General features: G+C 50.7%; 1 long non-coding RNA gene and 1 pseudogene across 1 annotated transcript in view; both read left to right on the top strand.

Annotated features, from left to right (window-relative positions):
• LOC135965132 (uncharacterized) overlaps nucleotides 1-16,360 on the top strand; it is a 213,136-nt gene that overhangs the window by 5,627 nt on the left and 191,149 nt on the right. The gene's annotated exons all lie outside the window — the stretch shown is intronic.
• LOC123575482 (uncharacterized) lies at nucleotides 365-3,374 on the top strand (annotated as a pseudogene).

Raw genomic sequence — 16,360 nt, forward strand, 5'->3', positions numbered from 1 at the left:
AAAAAAAAAAAAAACTTGACTTTTTTCATCTTGGTGTAAATTTTTGTTTGTACCAATGTGTTAGTTGTGACAGTTACCACTATTTGTTTTTTGTTTTTTTTTTCTTTTTACATTTTTGAAATTATTTATAGAAATGGGCTCTTGTTACGTTGCCCAGGCTGGTTTCAGACTCCTGGCCTCAGTGGTCCTCCCACCTTGGCCTCCCAAAGTGCTGGGACTGCAGGTGTGAGCTGTGGCACCTGGCCTGTTTTTCTTTATTACTACATATATTATATGGAGCCTTAAAGCCTCCTGGAGTGAGAGCTAGTTCATAACCACACTGTTTGGAGACAAGAGAACTACCTGGAATTCTTGTTCTCTAAAGATGTGGAATTATCATCCCAACAACAGCCGTCCTTCACTCTGTCTGGGGACCCTCAGGTGTGGTCCATCCATACCCTTAGTGTTTACCTCTGTCCTTGGTACACTTAGGTGTGGCCCATCCAGCCCCTCAGTGTTTCCCTCGGTCCTGGGGTCGCTCAGGTGTGGCCTATCCATCCCCTCAGTGTTTCCTTCTGTCCTGGGGACCCTCAGGTGTGGTCCATCCATCCCCTCAGTGTTTCCCTCGGTCCTGGTGTCGCTCAGGTGTGATCCATCCCCTTAGTGTTTTACCTCCCACTTTCTCTACGTTTTGTTTCCAATCTTCCCACACAGGTGGAGAGAAGAGGAGATCCCATTGCCTGTGAGGAGGACACGGCTCCTGGGTGGGCCCTGCAGATTGTGAAGTTCAAGTCACAGCTCCCGGGGAGGTCTCTGTGTGTAAAGAACGTGGGGGCGAGACAGATGCAGGAACCACACTCTGCCCTGCTCTGTACCTCTGAGTGTTGATCCAGCTGCCTTGTGACCAGAACACTTAGAAGAACCATGGACCTTGCAAGAGGGCAGGTTTGGAGAGTGAGATGAGCACGCTTGAGGGATTAAAGTGTAACTTGAACCACTGCCTTGCAAACTGCGTGAGGGCGTGCAGGTGTGTGTCTGTGGGTGTGTGTGTGCTGGGAGGATGTTTAACAGCCTCACGGAGGAGTAACTAACACACAAGAGAACAAGGCTCGGTGTGGTGGCTCACGCCTGTAATCCCAGCACTTTGGGAGACTGAGGTGGGTGGATCACCTGAGGTCGGGAGTTGGAGACCCACCTGACCAACATGGTGAAACCCCATTTCCACTAAAAATACAAAAAATTAGCCAGGAGTAGTGGTGGGTGCCTGTAATCCCAGCTACTCTGGAGGAGGAGGCAGGAGAATCACTTGAACCCGGGAGGTGGAGATTGCAATGAGCCAAGATTGTGCCACTACACTCCAGCCTGGGCAACAAGAGCGAAATTCCATCTCAAAAAAAAAAAAAAAAAAATTTGATCAATTTTGACACACGTACATACCTGCAAAACCATGACCATAGTCAAGATCAGGAGCATCACGACTCCCAAAGCTTCCTCATGCTTCTTTGGAATCCCTCCCTGCAGCCCCTCCCACCCTATCCCATCTCAAGGAGCCACTGATTTGCTTTCTGTCACTAGTCAGTAGATGTGCAATTTCCTTAATATCATTTCTGAGCCCGGGAGGCAAATACTTTCTTTTTAGTGGGTGGACATTTCGTGGCATGTTTAAGCTTTTGAATTCAGAGCGTGAGAGAATGAGAAAGAAAAGGCTGGTCTGGGTCACTCCTAAGAGGCCTGGCCCTAACCACTGCCCCAGCGTGGCTCACGTGCTCTGGAGCCCCTGTGCACAGGACAGCCCTGACTGCCCTTCTACAAGCTTTGTAGCTCCCCCGTTACCTTTCCTGGACCAGCTGGTACAATCTCAAACTTTTCACCAATTCTGACATCTCAACAACTCACGCCAGAGACAGGAGGTGTGGGAACCAGCAGCTGCGACCTCACCTCTGGTCCCCGGAACACTGAGCTGTTAAATGTAAGGTACGTCTTTCTTCTTCCCTTCCCAGGGAGAATGCTCTGCTCTTCTTCCCACTGGATCCCTCCTCTACCTGCTTCTCTCCCACCTCCTGCAGCCCCTGGAGCCCCATGGCGAGGCAGGCAGACTCATCTGTACCCTCATTCTGTTTGCAGAACCACATCTCTGGCCTGGCTTTGCCCAAGGACACCACACCTTCTCCATTCCTCATGCCCTGTCCCTGTGGGCAGGTGGGACTGGGATGGGCACCCACCTGGCCCACAACGGCATCAGGCCCACTCTCTCTAATGCAGGAAGAGTTCCAGACACCGGGAGTCATAGAAATTGTCCTCATCCCGATCATCTCCTGACTTGGCAAATGATGATGAAGACAGTTTTCCCACAAGATAGGCATCGCCTCTGGGACAGTGCCTCGTTTATTTTCTAGCACAAAATAGACATTGGAACAGTGGGGCTTTATAGGCATATGGAGATTTTTAAGGCTCCTTAGGGGGCAGGTAAAAATTTCTTCAATAAGACAAACAAAGCACTATCCCAAAAGAAAATGATTGATACATTGGGTGATAGTAAAATTAAGAATTTTTTCATCAATAAGAGAGTAAAAACATGGGACCGGGTGTGGTGACTCATGCTGTAATTCCAGCACTTTGGAAGGCCAAGGTGGGGGGTATCACTTGAGGTCAGGAGTTAGAGAACAGCCTGAGCAACTTAGCAAGACCTTGTCTCTACCAAAAATGAAAAATTAGCTGGGTGTGGTGGTGCACACCTGTGGTCCCAGATACTTGGGAGGCTGAGGCAGGAGGATCATTTGAGCCTGGGAGGTTGAGGCTGCAGTGAGCCATGAGTATGCCACGGCACTCCAGCCTGGGTGACAGGGTGAGACTCTGTCTCTTAAAAAAAAAAAAAAAAGAGGTGAGTAATGGAGGAGGGTGAAAAGATAAGTCACAGGTAGAGTATAAAGAGAATTCCTACAAATTAAAATGAAAAATGCATGCAGGGCTTAATACCTAGGTGACGGGTTGCTAAGTGCAGCAAACCACCATGGCACACATTTACCTATGTAACAAACCTGCACATTCTGTACATGTATCCCAGAACTTGAAGTAAAATAATTTTTTTTTTTTTTTTTTTTGAGACGGAGTCTCGCTCTGTTGCCCAGGCTGGAGTGCAGTGGCCGGATCTCAGCTCACTGCAAGCTCCGCCTCCCGGGTTTACGCCATTCTCCTGCCTCAGCCTCCTGAGTAGCTGGGACCACAGGCGCCCGCCACCTCGCCCGGCTAGTTTTTTGTATTTTTTAGTAGAGACGGGGTTTCACTGTGTTTGCCAGGATGGTCTCGATCTCCTGACCTCGTGATCCGCCCGTCTCGGCCTCCCAAAGTGCTGGGATTACAGGCTTGAGCCACCGCGCCCGGCCAAATTTTTTTTTTTAATTAAGAAAAAAGCTGGCAGACCAATAGGACAATGGGTGAAAGAAATGAAGCGAGACAAAAAAGGGAAGGAAGAAAGGGAGGGAGGGGCCGGGCGTGGTGGCGGGCTCAAAAAAAAAAAAAAAAAAAAAAAAGAAAGAAAGGGAGGGAGGAGGGAGGAATGGAGAGGAAAAAACAAATGAACATCCAAATGGCCAAAAAGCATATAAAACATGCTCAACCTCATAAGCCATCAAATTTAAACCACAATGAGAAACCAATATTACACCTACCAGAATGGTTAAAATTAAAAACACTGTTGATACCAAGTTTGGGCAAGAATGTGGAGTAACTGAAACTTTATATACTACTATTGGGAATGTAAAATAGCACAACTACTTTGGAAAACCCTTGAGTAATACCTACTAAAGGAGACCACATCTGTGACCCCCACATTCCACTCCTATGCATAGACCCAAAAGAATTGTGCACTGTACATGTGTTCACCAAATGATGTGCACTAGAATGTTCATATCAGCACCATTCACAATAGCCCCAACTTCCAACAGGAGAATGGATAAGTACCTCTCAGTATATTTATAGAGTAAAATTCTTACAGCACTGAAAATGGATTAACAGCTGCCATGCACAGTTGGTGAATCTCAGCAACATAATGTTGAGCAGAAGAAGCCAGACACAAATGAATGCATACTGCACGATTCTATTTCTGTGAAACAGGCAAAAGAAACATCTGGTGAGAAGTTGGGAAAGCGATTATCTTAGTGCTGTTGGGGAGGATGGCTCTGGTAATATTCTACTTCTTGATCTGAGGGCTGGTGTCCCAGACGTAGTCACTCTATGATAATTTACCTAGCTGCCCTCTGGGGATTGGTGGCTTCTCTGTATGAATATTACACTTCAATTAAATAGTCAACAACAAAAATCTAACAATCAAATTAAGAAGTGAGCAAGGCCAGGCGCAGTGGCTCACACCTGTAATCCTAGCACTTTGAGAGGCTGAGGCGGGCAGATTACCTGAGGTCAGGAGTTCGAGACCAGCCTGGCCAACATGGTGAAACCCCATCTCTACTAAAAATACAAAAATTAGCTGGGCGTGGTGGCGTGTGCCTGTAATCCCAGCTACTTGGGAGGCTGAGGCAGGAGAATCACTTAAACCCGGGAGGTTGAGGTTGCAGTGAGCCCAGATCACGCCACTGCACTCCAGCCTGGGTGACAGAGCGAGACTCTGTCTTAAAAAAAAAAAAGAAATAAAATAAGCAAAGGACTTGAATAGACATTTTTCCATAATCAGCATCACTAATCATTAGGAAGATGGAAAAATGACAACGAGATACCATTTCACTCCTACTACATTGACTAGTATCAAAGAAAACCCAGAAAATAACGAATGTTGGTGAGGATGTGGAGAAACTGGAACCCTTGTGCACTGCTGGTGGGAATGTAAAATAGTGCCACCCCTCTAGAAAACAGTATGGGGGTTCCTCGAGAAATTATACATAGGGACGCTCTAAGAATTCCACTTCTGGGTGTATATCCCCCCAAAATTGAAAGCAAGGAAATAAAGAGACACTCACCCATCCCTGTCGATAGCAGTGTTATTCACAATAGATAAAAGGTGGGAGCAATTCGGCCAGGTGCAGTGGCTCATGCCTGTAATCCCAGCACTTTGGGAGACCGATGTGGGTGGATCATGAGGTCAGGAATTCGAGATCAGTCTGACCAACATAGTGAAACTCCATCTCTACTAAAAATACAACAACAACAACAACAAAAAACGGCCAGGTGCAGAGTGGCTCACGCCTATAATCCCAATACTTTGGGGGGTCAAGGCGGGCAGATCACCTGAGATCAGGAGTTTGAGACCAGCCTGGCCAGCATGGTGAAACCCTGTCTCTACTAAAAATACAAAAAAAATTAGCTGGGCATGGTGGTGGGAGCCTGTAATCCAAGCTACTTGGGGGGCTGAGGCAGGAAAATAATTTGAACCCGGAAGGTGGAGGTTGCAGTGAGCTCAGATTGCTCCATTGCACTCTAGCCTGGGCAACAAAAGTGAGACTCCATCTCAACAGAAAAACAACCAACCAACCAAAAAAATTAGCCAGGTGTCGGGGCACGCACCTGTAATCCCAACTGCTCAGGAGGCTGAGGCAGGAGAATCGCTTAAACCCCGGAGGCAGAGGTTGCAGTGGAAGAGAAACCTGCAGAGACGCTGGCTATGTCTAGACCAAGAGCGGGCCTGTCCTGGTGCACACAATAAAGTGTTCAAGGCAGTTTATTAAAGTAAAAGAGAAAATACGACCTCTGTGTTAGTTTCCTGTGGCTGCTGTAACAAGCTACCACAGGCCTGGGGGTTCACAGCAACAGAAACTTATTCCCTCACAGTCCCGGGGGCCAGAAGACAGAAATCAAGGCCTGGAGAAGGCAGGGCCATGCTCCCTCCTGAGGCTCTCGGGGAGGAGCCTCCTGGCCTCTTCCGGCCTCCGGCGGCTGCCCTGGCGTTCCTGCCGCTGTGGCTGCATCTCCAAGACCTGCTCCGTCTTTCACAGGGCCTTGTTGCTTGTGCAGCTCTGGGTCGAAGCTCCCTTGGACTCTCTCTTCTAGGACATTTAGGGCCTGCCTGGATGACTCAGGATACGCTCCTCCTCTCAGGGTCTCTCTCTAATCACATCTTTTGCCATTCCAGCTGATGCTCGCGGGCTCCAGGGCTCAGACACGGGTGTATCTGTGGAGCCATGATCAGCCTACCATAACCTCCAAGTCATTCGAAAGAGGAAGGGGAATACGAAAACTGAGTCTCTCTACTAGAAGTTAGGAAAGGAGACATAAAATAGAAGTTCAGAAAAGCCAGAACAAAAAATTAAGTGGTAGAAATAATTATCATAGATCAATAAAAACAAGAACCATAAATGTACAGAACAGAGCCCACTTACAGAGGAGGAGGGAGGCTCAGGTGTGAAGGACATGACCAGGGGACACGCTGCTGAGTGGCCCCATCCCCATCCAGGCCACAGACTGTCCCCAGGGACCCCTGGGCCACATAAGCAGAAGCTAGAGGGCGTGGGCCTCTTGGGCCGGGAGTCTCAGAGCCTGTGATGGTTAATTTCATGGGTCTGCATAACTGGCCCACAGAGGGCAGACATTTGGCCAAACATTATTCTAGGTGTGTGTGAGGAAGTTCTAGGTGAGGTTAACACTTGAACCAGTGGATTGCAAAGCAGACGGCCCTCCCCAGTGTGGGTGGCCCCTACAATCCATCAAAGACCTGAGCAGAACACAAAAGCCAGGTAGGAGAGAAATCATTCTGGGTTTGGTGATAGGGTGCTCGCATGTGGCCGTTGTGAAGGATGCTCCAGGGGACACAAAGGCTCTGGTGTCTGGGAGGAGCTCAGGGATGGATGATAGAGACCCAAAGGACCCTACGGAGGTCTTCGGGACTGATGATGGCATGGAGGCCAGAGGAGCTGGGGGAGCCTGTGGGGACACATGGAAGCTGGTGGGAGAAGCTTTCCCACGTCCCCCACATGGCCAGTGGTTCCTGGCAGGTGCTCATTTGTACACTGGCCCCGGGCAGTCTTCGCGTGGAAGGTGATGGGAGCTGCCCTCCCTAGGGAGCTTCCTCAGGCGCCTGCAGGAGACAGGAGCACAGGCTGCTGCCAGGAGCACTGGGCACCTGTGGTCCAGGCCCCTCCACGGCTCCCCACGCTGACTTCACAAAGCTCTGCCTACCCCTGCCCCACAGCTTTAGCGACATCACAGCTGTGATCTCCCCTCTCAGATCAGCTCCAGGCCCTGGGGTGGCATCCTAGGTCCTGGTAGGAAGGAGGACATGGGAGAGAAGGGGAGAGAGCCTCACTTTTCCAGCAGGAGAGTGTGGTCCTTAGCGTTCTCCAGTTCTTTCAAGAGACTTCTACAAGCTGGAAAGCAGGAGATGGGTTATGGTGGTGAGGGAGGGATTAACACTTGAATTAGTGGACTGCAAAGCAAAGGCACTCAGTCTGGCCAGAAGGGGGTGACTACCTCCCACAGGCCCTCGAGTGGTGGGTGCATAACAGGCCAGCCTCTCCTGGCTGGGCTTTCCCCTGGGTAAAATGAGGTGGGAGCACTGGCCAGCAGATGAGGGCAGAATCCCACCCTCCTGGCTCCACAAAAGGACAGAGCCCTGTACAGCAAAGACTTCAGGAGGTGGCCAGATGCAGTGGCTCACACCTGTAATCCCAGCACTTTGGGAGGCCAGGGCAGGCAGATCACCTGAGGTCAGGAGTTCAAGGGCAGCCTGGCCAACATGGTGAAACCCCATCTCTACTAAAAATATGAAAAATTAGCTGGGTGTGGTGGTGGGCACTTATAATCCCAGCTACTCCAGAAGCTGATGAAGGAGAATCGCTTGAATCAGGGAGGTGGAGGTTGCAGTGAGCCGAGATTGCGCCGCTGCACTCCAGCCTGGGCGACAGAGCAAGACTCCATCTCCAAAAAAAAAAAAAAGACTCCAGGAGGCGTTGACCCTGGGAGTTTTTCTCCAGCCTCATAGCCCATCTTGCGTGCAAGTGACAACATGTAGCTTTCCTTTTGTGAGGGGACCCTGTGGGATTCACTCCCTTTTCCTATTTCCTCCTGGGTGAAGCCTTGTGTGTCGGGACAATGTGGGGTCAGGGACTGTCTGGGTGACCCTGGCGAGCCTCTCCTTATGGAGTTCTAGGAGCCATCAGGGCAAGGGGAGCACACCCAGGACGGCCGCCCCCAGGGGTGTTTGGATACAGACCAGGAGCAGGCTGCTTTGTGATGGTGAGGGGAGGTGATGAGACTCCCCCGAGAGGCTCCCTTGGGCGCTCGAAAGATGGGACATGGGGAACTGCCTCCTGCCTGGACCAGCTGATGCCCAGAGCCACTCCTTTGGGTCCTCATTCCTCCTTCCAGGCAGTGGGGACGTGGGTTTCCAGGGGAATCCAGGCCTTTAGGGAGAGTGGGAATCTGACTTTGATCTTGCAGCTCTGCACTTTTCCTGCACATTTGCTGATTAGTTTATGTCTGCCAGGGGCTCAGGGCCAGGGCTAAGTCCCAGGGTCTTAGGGTAGGAAAGATGATTCCTCAGATTTTCTGCAGGCATTTAAGCATAGTAGAAAGATCAGTGGAGCCTCCAGTGAAACTTGGCAGATTGAGCACTTCATTTATTTTCACTCTCCCAGGATCCTTCCCAAATTATCATAAATAAATAGAGAATTCTGAAACCTACAAGGAAAAATACAGCAAAAGAACAATGAATCGGCCGGGCACGATGGCTCAAGCCTGTAATCCCAACACTTTGGGAGGCTGAGATGGGCGGATCATGAGGTCAGGAGATCGAGACCATCCTGGCTAACACGGTGAAACCCCGTCTCTACTAAAAAATACAAAAAACTAGCCAGGCGAGGTGGCGGGCGCCTGTAGTCCCAGCTACTCGGGAGGCTGAGGCAGGAGAATGGCGTAAACCTGGGAGGTGGAGCTTGCAGTGAGCTGAGATCCGGCCACTGCACTCCAGCCTGGGCGACAGAGCGAGACTCCGTCTCAAAACAAAACAAAACAAAACAAAACAAAAAAACAAAAAAAAACAATGAACCAGTTTCAAAGCCTAGGAGGAGAGGCCATAGGATAACTGAAAGCAACACCCTGTGGGACTGGAGAGCAGACGGTTTCGTAGAAACAGCACCCAGTCCCACAGAAGGAACTTGAGGAGAAGCAAGGTGACCGAGCCAGCAGAGCCAGGACCCAGACCCCCACCCTAGCCTGTGGGAGCTGCAGGTGTGTTCTGGGAACACACTGTTCTGTCCCTTCTATTTTTCTCATTTTATAAACTCTGGTTCTAGAAACAACTCACCTGCAGCCAGCTGGCTGGACCAGCATGTGGTAATGGGGCTGGACTATTTACAGCCCTACTTACAGGCTGTACCACGGCCACCTCCCAGCACGGTGCTCAGCTACGAGGTCAAAATAAGGTAGAGCCAGCTAGGTGAGGTGGGGCAGGGGGACGGGAGCTGTACACACAAGTGCTGGGGGCTCAGGGGCTCAATACTGTCCAGGGTCGGGGCTGTAAAGATGGCCAGTGTGGCGCCTGTGTCACGGGGAGGAAGCCTGCAGGGAAAATGTCATTCTCATCACATCACATCACACCAAGGGTATCTGCTATTAACATGGCTTATTGCTTTTTAAAAAAAAATTTTTTTTTTTTTGAGACGGAGTCTCGCTCTGTCGCCCAGGCTGGAGTGCAGTGGCGCGATCTGGGCTCACTGCAAGCTCCGCCTCCCGGGTTCACGCCATTCTCCTGCCTCAGCCTCCCGAGTAGCTGGGTCTACAGGTACCCGCCACCTTGCCCGGCTAGTTTTTTTGTATTTTTTTTAGTAGAGACAGGGTTTCACCGTATTAGCCAGGATGGTCTCGATCTGCTGACCTCGTGATCTGCCCATCTCGGCCTCCCAAAGTGCTGGGATTACAGGCTTGAGCCACCGCACCCGGCCTTAAAAAAATTTTAGATTCAGTAGGTACACGTGCAGGGTTGTTACATGGATAAACTGTGTGGTACTGAGGTTTGGGCTTCTAGCGAACCTGTCACTTAAATAGTGAACACAGTATCTAACAGGTAGTTTTTCAGCCCTTCCCCTGCTCCCGCTCTCCCCACTTTTTGAGTTCTCAGTCACTTTTTTTTTTTTTGAGACGGAGTCTCTCGCCCAGGCTGAAGTGTAGTGGCGTAATCTCGGTGCCCTGCAACCTTGGCCTCCCGGGTTCAAGTGATTCTCTTGCCTCAGCCTCCTGAGTAGCTGGGATTACAGGTGCATGCCACCACACTCAGCTAATTTTTGTATTTTTAGAAGAGACGGGGTTTCACCATGTTGGCCAGGCTGGTATTGAACTCCGGACCTCAAGTGATCTGCCCGACTCGGCCTCCCAAAGAGCTAGGATTACAGGTGTGAGCCACCGCGCCCGGTCCGTGGTCCATGGTTTTAAATATATCAGTGACACCTATAAACTGATGATTCCCACATTTAAATTTCTAGCCAAAGCTCTTGGCCAATTTCTAGATTGTTCCCATGCTTCCGCAGCTTCTAGTGCCACTGGTATGTCTAAGGCCGTCTTACATTAAAGATCAAAAGATTTCTGAAGCCCCCACACGACTCACATCCAACTCCTCCCCCAGTGTTTCCATCTCAGTCAAAGTAGCATCCTTCCCCCTCTTCCCCACCCACCCTGCAATTTACCCAGTTCCCTGGCCCCAGTTTCTCTCAGTGTCCACATGAGCAAGACCAGCTGGCTTTTATCTTCAAAATGTATCCCGAACCTGTGCAGTATTACCACCCGAGTCCAAGCAACCCGCAACCATACCTATCTGGATTCTTGTAACTGTTTCCTACCTGGCATCTCTGCTGCTACTCTCGCCCCTTCTCTCCCCCATAATCTTTACATGGGTTTTTTAAAATAGGTAAATCAGACCATGCCACTTCCCTTCCCAGAGCCCTGTGGTGGTTTCTCATCATTAGAATAAAGAGCTCTCCTGATCCAGGCCTTGCTTAGCTTTCTGACTTCCTCGTTTTATTTTATTTTTATTTATTTATTTGTTTTTCTGAGACGGAGTCTAGCTCTGTCATCGCCCAGGTTGGAATGCAGTGGCGCAATATTGGCTCACTGCAAGCTCTGCCTCCCGGGTTCACGCCATTCTCCTGCTTCGGCCTCCAGAGTAGCTGGGACTACAGGCGCCTGCCACCACGCCCAGCTAATATTTTTGTATTTTTTAGTAGAGACCGGGATTCACCGGGTTAGCCAGGATGGTCTCGATCTCCTGACCTCGTGATCCTCCTGCCTTGGCTTCCCAAAGTGCTGGGATTACAGGCGTGAGCCCCTGCACCTGGCCCTGACTTCCTTTTCTAATGCTGGCGACAGTTAGAGGTGAGCACCCTGTGAAGACGTGGGCCCTCTATTAGGTGGAGGGGAGGGGAGGAAAGGGAGGCAGGGAGGGAGGGAAGAAAGGGAGAAAACACCAACAACTCAAAGAAGAATCACCATATAAACAACCTGTGCCTGTCAGGAATGTGCATCTTGCCTGCTATTATCTTATAGTTGAGACATGAAGTGGACTGACAAATTTGTAGGTTCTTGTTATGAGGAATTGACCTAGGTTGATATTCATTCTGCCAGAGCCACTGGAATTTGTAGCCTCTGAAAAGAGTTGTGCTATTTGGCAAAACCTGAATTGGGCATCACTTATCTTCATGTGCTTAGCCAAAGCCCTAGAAAAACATTTTTGAGGCCAGGCACAGGAGGCTCACGCCTGTAATCCCAAGCACCCTGGGAGGGTGAGGCGGGTAGATCACGAGGTCAGGAGTTCGAGACCAGCCTGGCCAAGATGGTGAAACCCCATCTCCACTAAAAATAAAAAAAATTAGCCAGGCGTGGTGGCAGGTGCCTATAATTCCAGCTACTCGGGAGGCTGAGGTAGAGAATTGCTTGAACCTGGGAGGCAGAGATTGCAGTGAGCAGGTAGAGGAGACACTAGAGCAATAATCCCTGGAAATAACAGGAATTTCAGGGACAAATCCAGATCCTCAAAAACTGTGAAATTGAGGGAGCCTGAGCAGATCTCCAAGGAACCAGGTACCATCTGTGTGCCAGGGTGACAGGATGGAAAACAGACCAGGTCTGTCTCTGACAGGTTGAGCAGGTGGAGTGGGAAGGAGGGATGTAGAAGACCAGGAGGGTGAAGGGAATTGCAGGGGTGGGTGGTGGTGGGTGGGGCTGGACCTCAGTCTCCTCCTCCCACTGCCCACCCCACCCTTAGGAGCCCTTTGTGAGGGGGAGGCCCCAGCTCTGTGATGTGGGCCTGGGCCCCAATAAATAGTCCCAGAGGGGACGCCCAGGGCTCAGTAGACTGAGGGCAGCAGTGCAGTTGACATGGATATTCTCTTTCCTCTGAACAGTGTTCTTGACACAGAGCTGTGCTGGAGCCCCATTCCTGAGATCATCCATTTCATCCTCTTTGTTGCGTTTAGCCTGATGTTCCTGATCATCTTACGCCCCTACTTTACCCCCAGGGAGCCATCCTCAGGGCCTCCCAGAGAGGAGAACAGCAAGAATGTAAGGAGCCCTCAGCCCACACCCAGCAGAGAATGATTCTGTTTTTCCTGCTCTCTTTTCCACTTTTCCAAATCAACCAGAGGCGCTCCTGTGATGGGAAATCTCATCATCCCTCTAGGGACGGCAGGGCAGGCAGGGGTTGGAGTGGGCCTAGGATTTCCATCCCCAGCTCCCAGACCATCTGTGGGGGTGCACGGGAGGCATCACAGCAAAAACAAACCCCGGGACTCAGCGGCGAGGACCCGGTCATGAGAGGGGTGAGGTCGTTGTGGGAGGACAGGCCCTGAGCCCGGGCTCATCAGCCGCCTTCCCGGGCAGGTACCTCGGGTCCCAGCCTCTGCGTGTGGTGCTCTGGGGCTGTGCTGAGCCCGAGAGCCCTTACCTGAGACTGGAGTCGCCTCTGGCCTCCTCGGAAGCAGAATCCTCCCTGCCAGCTCAGAGGCACCTGCAGACCCAAGTGTGTGTGTTTCACAAGCAGCGGAACAGGGACTGAGGATGCCCAGGGTGGGCCTCACATAGAAAACCCCTCCGTGCTTTTCAAAGAAGGAAACCAGAAAAGGTTATTATGCACTTCAGAAACGAGTGAAAGTAAACGGAAGCACACAGGGCTCCGTGAGCTGAGTGGAGAAAGTGTGTCATTCACGAGCACTGTGGGTCCGCAGCTGTGGGGACAGGAGACTGAGACCTGGCCTGCACCCTCACTCTTTCTTGTCTCTCAGGATCGAGCTGAAGTGGGGGAATGGATAAAGATCAGAAATAGGTATATCACTTCGAAAGGTAAGGCTCTGAGGGTCCCCGAAGCCCCAGAGATCACAGCTTCACCTGTTCCTAGGAACAAGCACCAAGTCTCCTAGGAAGTCATTTGCAGAGGCCTGATGGGGAAGCTCCTGCTAGGGCAATTGGAACCCGGGATCCATCTCTGATTCCCTGCCGGGATGAAGTCATGGGGTCCAGGGAGTGGGTGTTGTCCAGGAGGGGACTGTGTGGGCAAGGGGACCAGTGACTGCGTGGACCTGTAGGAGGGGCTCCAGGTCCATGTGGCAGCTGTTTAACATGGCTGAGTCCTCTTTGAGACTCAGGAAGTACTTTGTAAATGACAAAGTGCTGCCCCCCGGCACCTGGCTATCACTCTTGGGGCCATGTGGCCTTGGACAGGGATGCTGGGACTCCAGAGTCTAATCCCCGATCCTGGCGTCTCTCCTACGGGTACACGGACTCAGCCTCCTATAAATCCCAGTTCCCTCCCTCGCCACCATAACCCATCTCCTGCTTTCCAGATTACAGAGTTCTCTTGAAAGAAGTGGAGAACCTTGGGGTCTACGCTTTCCTGCTGAAAAAGTGAGGCTCTCTCCCCTTCTCTCCCATGTCCTTCTTCCTACCAGGGCCTAGGATGCCACCCCAGGGCCTGGGGCTGATCTGGGAGGGGAGATCACAGCCATGATGTCACTAAAGCCCTGGGGCAGGGGTAGGCAGAGCTTTGTGAAATCAGCATGGGGAGCCCTGGAGGGGCCTGGACCACAGGTGTCCAGTGCTCCCAGCTGCAGTCTGTGCTCCTGTCTCCTGCAGGTGCCTGAAGGAGCTCCCTAGGGAGGGCAGCTCCCATCACCTTCCATGCCAAGACCACCTGGGGCCAGCGTACAAACAAGCACCTGCTAGGAACCACCGGCCATGTGGGGGGCGTGGGAAAGCTTCTCCCACCAGCTTCCATGTGTCCCTACAGGCTCCCCCGGCTCCTCTGGCCTCCATGCCCTCATCAGTCCCAAAGACCTCCGTAGGATCCTTTGAGTCTCTGTCATCCCTGAGCTCCTCCAAGCCACCAGAGCCTTTGCATCCCCTGAAACACCCTTCACACCGGCCATCTGCCAGCACCCTATCACCAAACCCGACCACCTCCGTAGAATCCTTGGGGTCTCTGTCATCCCTGAGCTCCTCCCAGCGACCACAGCCCTTGCGTCCCCTGGAGTGTCCTTCATACAAGCCACATGGGCATTCCCCTCCCCAACGACGGAACCCTGGCTGGGTGTCCTGGACTGACTCCATGCAGGCTGATTCCAAAACTGATGTGACAATATGCCCAATGTGCAACACCCCTGAGTGCTCCTGTCTACACAGTTGGTGGGTGCCTTCTAGCCCTCGAGTGATCCAAGGCATTGGTCGCTGCAGTGATCCTGACCCGGGCCTCTCCGGGAGGCAGGAGGGTGCTAGAGCCTGGTGCCTCTGCACCTCCACACAGTACCCATTCGAGCACCCTAATCTTCCCACCCAGCCACTAAACGCTTCCTTCTAGGGAGACCTCACATGCAGGCAGCTCCAGCTGCTGGATGCACAAGACACCAAAATCCATGGACACAGCACATCCAACATCCACAAACAATTGGGAATCTCTTGAGGACAACTTGGAGGCACATCCCCTCATCCGGGCACCCCACAGATGCTGGAAACGCGTGTTCTAATGGATTGGGAGAGGCGGAGATGGAGCCTGTAAATCTCCTTGGGAGGCTTGGCCCCTACAGAGACCTTTTCCACAGTGCTGCACAGAGACCTCCCACTGCAAAGATCTCCCACAGAGACCTCATGTCTATTCTTCCTTCCTAGAAGATCTGAACTCACTTAGAAAACTGCCAGCACAGGAGGGATAACATCAGCTGTGCCCCTCACTGGACAACCCAGAAACTTTGGGTCATTGTCAACGTTGCAAGGAAGATGCTCAGGAATTGTTGCTCTTTTGCACTGCCATTCTCTCCTAACAGAATTGCAGATTCCACGTGTAGACCTGCAAACTTCTGTTCTCTACGGTTCCCTGACCCACAGTTCAGAGAATCATAATTTTTTTTTTTTTAATGGAATCTCACTCTGTTGCTCAGGCTGGAGTGCAGTGGCACCATCTCGGCTCACTTCCGCCTCCCAGATTCAAGTCATTCTCCTGCCTCAGCTTCCCAAGTAGCTGGGATTACAGGCACGTGCCACCACACCCAGCTAATTTTTATAATTTTAGTCGAGAGAGGGTTTCACCATGTTGGTAGGCTTGTCTTGAACTCCTGACCTTAAGATATCCGCCTGCCTCAGCCTCTCAAAAGTGCTGGGATTATAGGCCTGAGCCACCGCACCCGGCTGAATCATAAATTTTAAACCTGAATAAAATGCTGCCAACCTCCAATGAGAGTAAAATATGTCCTTTGTCCAATTTTAGTTATTGTCTAGTCAAATGCTATCAATATCGTATTTTAAAATTTCATTGGCAACAAGGCCTGAACTAGAGATGGGTGACTTCCTTATTTTGCACATAACTTGTGTCAGCTTTGTGAGGTCTAGTTTTTAAAATGAAGCAACAATCTGAAAATATATGATTTTCAGTCATATAAATGAGTCAAATGTATGGCAGTATTTCTATTTTATCCTATGGCAAAATAATCCTAATTTTAGTTTATTTTATTCCTTAAAATGTAATACCTTCAAATGATATTATCCATGTTTCCAAGATTTGACAAAGTCTTCATGTTCAGCCAACATGGCTTAAGCTGATGAACCACCTAGAAGGATTCTTTTTTTTTTTTTGGAGACAGAGTCTCACTCTGTCACCCAAACTGGAGTGCAGTGGTACGATCTCGGCTCACTGCAAACTCCACCTCCCGGGTTCAAGCGATTCTCCTGCCTCAGCCTCCCAAGTACCTGGGATTACCGACCTTGTGATCCGCCTGCCTTGGCCTCCCAAAGTGCTGGGATTACAGGCGTGAGCCACCATGCCCGGCCAAAGGATTCATTTTTTAAATAATCCTAAGAAATGCACATTTTTCCAAGACTCTTGGAGGTCAGGCTTCATTTTATATTCAGTAAAGGGTTAAAGGATGTGATACTTCAGATATTTGGAATCTTAGTAAATTTCTCACTG

Source organism: Macaca fascicularis, chromosome 9 (assembly GCF_037993035.2).
Source record: "Macaca fascicularis isolate 582-1 chromosome 9, T2T-MFA8v1.1".
NCBI lineage: Eukaryota > Metazoa > Chordata > Mammalia > Primates > Cercopithecidae > Macaca > Macaca fascicularis.